This window comes from Girardinichthys multiradiatus, chromosome 14 (assembly GCF_021462225.1).
Source record: "Girardinichthys multiradiatus isolate DD_20200921_A chromosome 14, DD_fGirMul_XY1, whole genome shotgun sequence".
NCBI lineage: Eukaryota > Metazoa > Chordata > Actinopteri > Cyprinodontiformes > Goodeidae > Girardinichthys > Girardinichthys multiradiatus.
In genome coordinates, this window is record NC_061807.1 from 38,318,735 (window position 1) to 38,327,683 (window position 8,949).

Here is an 8,949-nt window from a genome sequence, read left to right on the forward strand (position 1 = left end):
CTAATTATTATTGTGATACCTTATTTAATAAATAACACTGAGCGTCAGATAGTTTAAAATGTTTTTACCTTTCAAGCAGGCGGTCCATGGTCCGGACTGCTTCCCAAGACCGAAAAACTCAAAATTCCAATAAGTTTCATATCAGAAAACAATTTAAATTAAATGTATCCTGCCACATATATCCTACTTCTTACATAACATGAAACAGACACTCATTTCACAAAAACAGACAAAATGGACGAATATTGGCCACATAAAGTTGGATTACCCTGTAAATACAGCATTTTTAGAGTGGAACCACTTTGTGTCACTTAATGGTTAAAAATTATTTCTTACCCTTTTCTGGTGACTCGACAATTATTTCCGGGACCAAAACAAGCTCCATCAAACTGTTGTTTTAACTTGTTAAAGCGTCTGTGTGGTTGAAACTTGCTAATATATTTCTCCTCCCTGTCTCCAAGCCTGCTCCTACAGAAAAAGCAGGGAGCTAATTTTCTAGTGATTCTCTCAGTTATTCTCTGACTTCACACTCACGTTCACACACTCTGGCCAACCAGGCGGTACAGCACCATTTCCTGGTCCAATGAGAGCTTATTTCGTTATCTCTCAGACACCAAAGCTTATTCACAGCAGAGGTTATTCAGTGAGCTAGGGTCTGTTAGCTTAGCATGTAGCAGTCAAAGTCCGTCAGTGTAATATGTCCCCCGTCACTTCTGTCTGCTCACTTCTGACTCACATACATCCATACTGGCCAGTTGCTCTTACACTTTTATCTTTATACAGCTGTTTACTCAAAAAGGAGCCAGCGACTTTTAAATTTTTCTTATGGAAAAATTAGAGAGCTATCGAAACTCAAGACCCCCTCTCAGTGGTGGCTTTCGTGCTCTTTACAAGAGCAAACAGGAACTATCGAAACCTAAACCGAGGTTGCACATTTATCTCTGCATATTTACTCACAAGGAAGTAAACAGCTTTAAGCGCTTTTAAGAAGCTCAAGGAGCTATCGAATCCTAATACTTCTCCTCTGTAAAGGAAGTAAGCAGCTTTAAGGGCTTTTAAGAAGCCCAAGGAGCTATCCAAACCTAATACCTCCCCTCTGTAAAGGAGGTAAGCAGCTTTAAGGGCTTTTAAGAAGCCCAAGGAGCTATCGAAACCTAATACCTCCCCTCTGTAAAGGAGGTAAGCAGCTACAAGGGCTTTTAAGAAGCCCAAGGAGCTATCGAAACCTAATACTTCCCCTCGGTAGTATCTTTTGACCGTTCTTATGGAATGGTTGGGACCCGACAGACCGTAACCGAGTTTTTGCATGCCTCATTCATGGAGGTCGCTTTTATATTGTGTGCGAGGGAAAACTATCTTCCCTTGAATGCAATAAAGGAACTTCAAACCTACACCCTTAGATTTTAGCTATATTTTAGAAGAGTGTAACTTTCTTCCCGGGCTGTCACAGCTTATTAACACGTCTTATCACTTATTAATGCGTACGCAACAATTTGTCCGAGCTACTGCACCCTGTTGGTGGTCAGATGCCTCGGAGCTCCTCCGGTCCTTGATCCCATGAGGTGATCACACACTCTGTCTAAAGACTCTTAAAGGAACGACTCTCAACCAGTTTCTAACTTTTAGCTCTTTTAATCTAAATTAAGGCAGAGGAATGATTACAGAGATCAGCGCTGAGGCTCCGTCTCGGACCGTCGCCGTCTGTTAGAGGATGACGAAGAGCCCCGATAGAAGGTCACATATAGTTTTTATATCTGGCACTCCAATGCAATGGATGTTCCCTCAGACCTGGACTAAAGCATCCGCCAACTCCTGGACAGTCTGTGATGCAACGTGACGTTGGTGGATGGAGCGAGACATGATATCCCAGATGTGCTCAATCGGATTCAGGTCTGGGGAATGGGCAGGCCAGTCCATAGCTTCAATGTCTTCATCTTGCAGGAACTGCTGACACACTCCACCCACATGAGGTCTAGCAATATCCTGCATTTGGAGGAACCCAGGGCCAACCGCACCAGCATATGGTCTCACAAGGGGTCTGAGGATCTCATCTCGGTACCTAATGGCAGTAAGGGCCATGCGGCCCTCCAAAGAAATGCCACCCCACACCATTACTGACCCACTGCCAAACAGGTCATGCTGAAGGATGTTGCAGGCAGCAGATCGCTCTCCATGGTGTCTCCAGACTCTGTCACGTCTGTAACATGTGCTCAGTGTGAACCTGCTTTCATCTGTGAAGACCACAGGGCGCCAGTGTCAAATTTGCCAATCCTGGTGTTCTCTGGCAAATGCCAAGCATCCTGCACGGTGTTGGGCTGTGTGTACAACCCCATTTGTGGACGTCGGGCCCACATACCATCCTCATGGAGTTGGTTTCTAACCGTTTGTGCAGACACATGCACATTTGTGGCCTGCTGCAGGTCATTTTGCAGGGCTCTGGCAGTGCTCCTCCTGTTTCTCCTTGCACAAAGGCGGAGGTAGTGGTCCTGCTGCTGGGTTGTTGCCCTCCTACATCCTCCTCCACGTCTCCTGGTGGAGGAGGATGTCTCCTGGTTGCGCCTCCAGGCTCTGGACACTACGCAGACAGACACAGCAAACCTTCCTGCCACAGCTCGCATCGATGTGCCATCCTGGATGAGCTGCACTACCTGAGCCCCTTGTGTGGGTTGTAGAGTCTGTCTCATGCTACCACGAGTGTGAAAGCACCACCAACATTCAAAAGTGACCAAAACATCAGGCAGAAAGCATAGGTACCGAGAAGTGGTCTGTGGTCCCCACCTGCAGAATCACTCCTTTATTGAGTGTGTCTTGCTAATCGCCAAAGATTTCCCCCTGTTGTCTGTTCTTATATACAGACTAGAAAATGCTTTTAGAAATCGGCTCTGACAAATAGAACCAGGTTGGAAAAAAAAGGTATACAGTGGCTTGTAAAAGGATTCATACCCCTTAAACCTTTCCACATATCGTCACATTACCAACACAAAGTGGTATACAACTGAAGTGGAAAGAAAATTATACATGATTTCTTTTTTTTTTACAAATAAAAAACTGAAAGGGGCATTGTGACAGTAAATTGCTGACAGCTGAGTGTCCACATTAATAACAAATAGATGGAGTAGTAAACTGACCAGCATGGTGAGAAACAATGGCAAAACAAAATAATGATAGGCTTGTAAATAAGGTCGTCATAGTTTTTCCAATTCTTTTGACCCACTTGCAGAAACTTGAGACAACTGATCATTTTACAGGTTTTATTTTTTGTGCAGTAATGTTATTCGGTATGGCAGGAACTCTCAGGGACCGGTTCAGCCCCGACTTCTAGGGAGAGAAGTAGCGGTGACGTAGTTGACCAGAAGCAGAGAGGAATTGTGAGAGTGAATAGCTGCTTATGGTGAGAATGGAGTTTTTGGTCCGGGAGGGTGTCAAGTCGAGGAGGCGGCTTGTTTTGCTTGTCGGTGGAGGTTTGGTTCATTGGAGGGCGGACAGGGTTTTCAGCTTGGGTTCGGAAGCTCGGAAGCTGGGAGTTTTACACAGATCCGGACACATGGAATCCAGGGAAGTTTTAACCTGAGCTTGACCATGAAAGAAGACAGTCCAGGAACAGCATTCAGGTAACCGAGGCACCTTAAAAGGAACAGAATACAAGTTAGAGATCTTTTCGCAAGAAGTCAGGAAACAGCAAGGCATGGAGGATTGGAGGTACCACTAAGTTTGACACTCAGCCGTCGACAGATCTGCAGCCTCCTCCTTTTAAGTTTCCAGATGCGCCTGATTGCACACCAGGTGTGACAGACCGCAGCTGCACAGTCCACCCTCCAAATGAACCAGAAACAGAGCAGCAGAACAAGACGGCACAGCCTGCAACCTGACAAAGGTACGTTCAAACATTTTTATGCTGTGTGACAATTTATTTAAATTTGCTTAGTTTCATCATCACGGTTTACACATTTCTTAATTCATTCCTAATCCTTGGATTGGCTAATCTATCTCTATTGATTACTAGGTGTGCAATCACAGGTCTTAGAAGATGGCGTCACACCTAGCAACTGGCTCAACCACACCTCCTCACTAAGATAGGAATTTCTTTCATCTGCTCGCTCAGAGTCGCTCTCAGCAATTAGCTGAATCAGTCTTAAGCTAGAAGTCCTTGGCTGGAATTTTTAAGCTAAGATACGAGCTCTGTCAGAGGACTCGGAGAGGAATCTTTCAGAATATGGGCGCCGGATGTTTTGTATGCCAGTGAATTCTGTGTGATGACTGGGGGTGCCAGCAATTGGTGGCAGAGATTGCACAGTAAACGTCTTGCTTATTAAAGGTAAGAAGATTTAGCATGGCTTTTATAGTAAAACAAAATTATATAAAAAAATTTTTACCTTTTTGACACATCCTTCTTGTCTGCAGGAACACTAGAGAAGGCCAAATTTGGTCTTCTGAATGGGCAAAGGAATTGGTCCAGTGCTCACAGGTTCTGCAAAAAAAAAAAAAAAAACTTTGTAGACCTTGCAACTGTAAAGACTGATGCAGAAAACAAGATAATAGAAAACTTCATAACTTCTACAGCATGGATTGCTCTGTTCAAATCTTTTTGGTCTAATGGGAGTGACTTTCTCTTTAGCACCTGGGATTCTGTCAGCAATCTAATTGGCTCAATGCCATTCATATGTGGTGTTACATTATATGTGAGGTCAGGAAGAAGGAAGTTTTTGTTAAGTAAAACAAGATTACTTATTGACTGTTATGGTGTCAGTGGTGTTTTACTGCACTTAAGTGGAGGAGTGTTAAAAATTATTTATTATGCAAGAAGAACTAGAATTTAACTTGCAAAAACCTCTATTTTTTGTAGTTTTTATTCAAATCTAATTATTGTGGAAAACAATGACATAAAGGATAATTAAATATCTCCTCTTTTTGATGAATCAGTATTTAAAAACGGTAGTAAAACTAAGACCGAAGATGGAAGATTCAGTGGATCTGAATGAGCTGAAAAGTAAATATCCTGAAAAAGGCAAGTTTGAAAGTTGGACAGATATGGTACCTTGTAAAACCTTTATATCCCTTGACCATTTTCCAAATTTTGTCATGTTACAAACAATTACATTTGTGTATTGCATTTGGACTTCATGTGATAGACCAATATAAAGTGAAGCATGATTGTCAAATGTTTTTATTATATACCTTTATCAAGAGAGAAACAACAGATTCTTAGACAAAGTCAAATGTTACTTGCAAGGAGGTCAACACAATACAACTTGCACAGTGTGAGTTGTCTCAAGCTGGACTAGCTAATATAGGGAACGCATTTATCTGGGTGTCCAGATGGCTCTGCCTCAACTGCTGTCCCAAGAGGGGTTTCTTTGTCAGCCATCCCTCATGGGTCCCATTTACCATAGGGCTGACCATGTGAGCTTGTTTGTGGGTTTTCTCATAACTCTCAGCTGACATCCTGAGCTGCTTTGTGGGAGTCATGTGGGCTTTCAGGTGGCCACCTAAGAATCTTCGTTTCTGTTCTCTAGAGTTCCTCCATTGCCACTCTCTTAGCGTTTTTCCACCAAAGGAATTGTTGTTCTTACCATCGAACGTTGGTGTGTTGTTGAGCAACGACGCACATTTTCACCAGCTTTGGGACCCAAGCATGAGTCAACAACACTGGGCGTTACACAACGCGGGTAGCGAGACAGCAGAGCCTGCTGAGCTGTGCTAAATGTTCTTTCTAATGCAAAAAGAAAGCATCCATAAACTACACTTAATATAGCACTCTGTGCGAGTGTAAAAGGAAACCAGTAGTTATACAATGCGTGTTTAGCATGTTTTTACAAACATATGAATAAGTTTGATACAGTATGTTCTTCTTCTTCACCTCCGCACTCGTTGCTTCTATTGTCTGCAGCTTCTACCTGGCCATGGATAAGGTGAGGGTTTGCGCAGAGGGGCCAAGTATTCTGCTGTGAGTTTGCTGTCTGGAACCTCCTTTTCGTTGGTGGAAACATGCGTCACTGGTTCGAAAACACTTTCGGGAACCAGAACAGGCTCGGAACCACGTTCGTGGAAAAGGGCTATCTGCAGATTCAGCGCCAGTCCTCAGAGCTCCTCTGTTGACACTCTTGTGGCCTCAACACTGGTCTCCAGTACTCCTCTGTTGCCGCACTTGGCAGCTTGCATTCTCTGGAACTCTTCAATTGCTGTGCTCTGCGGCTTGAACGCTGATCATCTGAACTCTGTACCTTGTGTGGCCAAAACTTTCTTTTTTGTTTTCTCTTGTTTTTTGGTTCCCCTTTCAATGCTTCCTTTCCTTGCCTGTTTCAGGCCGCTTTTTTTTTTTTTTTCTGGACTCATTTGAGCATATAAAAGCCGCCCTTAATGGATGGGTTTCTAACATTATCCAGGTGTCTTTTGTGCCTTCATGTCCTGTTTAGATCCCTGTGTGTTTTCTGCAATCCTATTTGTATTCTTACAACAGGAGACTGCCTTTCTTCTTTCTGAACTTGGGTCCAATTCTTCAAAACCTGATAATGCCTTACTCTTGAACCTGACATGCATCAAGAGTGTCTTTTTTCTTCCCATCTCCATCATGGGCTGAAGTGTTTAACTGATCAGATGTCTCTGGCTTGTTAATGAAGTTCACCATATGTTTAAAAAAAATAACGTCTAGTCATTTCTGTGGTAGTGATGATATAAACATAACTCTGTTGATATACATCAGTATGCATGTTTAAGGTTCAAGGCGCAAGCTGCTTTCTCAAACTAATTAGTTATAATATAAATTTTTGTCACCCAAGCAAATCAGTTGACAGCGAAGTGATGAGGCTTGCTCAGCTTTGCATACTGTAAATGTATCAGAGGTATTCATTTTAAGCTTCTGTGTGGTTTACAGAATAAAATGAACTCTCACCTCACTTCAGTCATAAATTCCTGCAGTCTCTGTGGTTTCCAACAGGAAACTTCTACACTCTACAGTATATCTACTTTGAGTACAACAGTTACAATGTCTGACAGTACGCGCAGAACATCTTCAATAAAAATATAGGGGATATTTTCTTGTATCTTTAACAACAAAAAAATCAACATCCCATTAAAGCATGAATTATCTTTGGTTTAAAGTTTTTTTTTCAACTAACTTTGTGAAATTATCCATGCCAAAATGTATTTCTTAATTTGCCATACTCTATCAGTAAAGTAACCATACCTATTAGAAACTTTCACCCATATAAATGTCTGATTTCTTATTTATTTAAGATTTATTCTTCTTATACCGATGGCATTGTTAACTCAGATTTTGATTAATGATCTTAACCAATGCCAGCAGCTCCCTCTAGTGTTAGCCAGCATGTATTAAAGCTGTGGCTGTTTCAGATCACAAATATTTAGAACACGACAATTTGCCAAAGGTAAGAGATTGGGTCAGGGATGTTTTTAGGGTCTCAAAACATTGGGGGCTTTAGCCCAAACCCAAAATATTTAAATTTCCACACGACAGTTTATTTGTAATTTAAAGATATAATAACATAGGACATATTGGACCAGTTCTCTGTCTCGGCTGGGTTTAGACTGAATATAAATTATTGTGAATCAAACAAAAAAGGTTTACAATAATTTTGTTTTTTTATTTTCGTTAGAAGCTGAATGAAGGATAAGGAGAAATGGAGTTCAGGACTGATGAAAAACCATTTTTCTGAAGCAGATGATGACACATTTTGAGGTATTTAGAAAAAAACTTAATCTGAATTTTTGCTGACAAAACGTTTTCTTAAACTCAGAGATGTTTACTATGGGCCAGATAAATGAGCTTCTTTTGTCATCTATATACATTTTTAAACGTTACACTCTCATCAAAGTGTTCCACTCCTAAGGCTCCATTGTCTTTATTTCTTACATTTCAAAAAAGGAAACTGGTATAAAGTTGATTTTCCTAAATCTTAGTCACATACTAAAATCCTAAAACACATTTATTTTAATTAATTTAATAATTCCAAGAGCTTTGGAAACATTTTATTAAAATCGTTCTTTTTTTTCTGAACCTGTTCTCTTTTACCACCAACTTTTCAGCCCTTCATTCCACTTTTGAAGATATTTGTCCAGCCAAAAATAATAAAAGAAACATTTTTCAACCCAGTCTTTTGTTCTGCACTAAGAAAGTGAGACATTATTGCAGTTCTTACTATTAAACACTTTGAGAGGAAAGGGTGTTAAGTTGTGGTGTTTAAAATATAGCATAGAGCTGGACCATATCAGTACTAATATTACAGTTATTAATAACTGTATACATATGGTATGTATGTCTCACCTTCAGTTAAACTGTATCCATGTTTAATTAGTTTAGTTTATATAATATTACATGTGTAATTCAGAAAAATAAAATAGTTAACTAATCAATGGTCCACCTGCGATTAACTGCTATGATTTATTTCTTAATTATGCTGCATCTTTAAACCCAGAGCTTTATGTTTAGAATCAGCACAGAAGATATGAAAGAGAAGAGGGACGCTTACTTTTGAACTTTCTACCACATCTTACTGGAACCAGGAGATATTTTCCTGGTTTATTGAGCAACACTTTTTCTGTCTACATGTAGAACTAGACTATAAGAACGGCTGCAGCAATGAGATGCAATGTGTTAATCTAAAGGACCTTTTAATGTGTTTAGCTACGATAAAATGCTTTTATTTTGACTGAAGTAAAGGACCAGGTATTTTCACATCATGATGTAAATCTAGCTAGAAGCTCACAGAGAACGTTGCTAATGTTTTCTATCACAGCCAGATCGTTTAACTTCACCTGTAGCTCAGGTGAAAGTCTCTCTGCTCTCTATTCCTTATCATGACCCTGATGATACTCATTAGAGTGAACCTCCACCTCATGTCTTGCTGAGTGAATCAGTGATTAGCTGTAACTTACAATTAGCCCATTCTGAGTCAGCATTCAGGTTCCTTCACCTGGGAGCTGCATGAAGCT

General features: G+C 40.8%; 1 long non-coding RNA gene across 1 annotated transcript; it reads right to left on the reverse strand.

The window, feature by feature from the left end:
• Positions 1-3,269: 3,269 nt before the first annotated feature.
• Positions 3,270-4,466, reverse strand: LOC124880799. The gene is made up of 3 exons (XR_007041460.1): positions 4,374-4,466; positions 3,704-3,865; positions 3,270-3,624 (listed from the first exon to the last, which is right to left on the reverse strand). It is a non-coding gene; the product is annotated as an uncharacterized LOC124880799 (long non-coding RNA).
• Between the last annotated feature and the right edge of the window lie 4,483 nt (positions 4,467-8,949).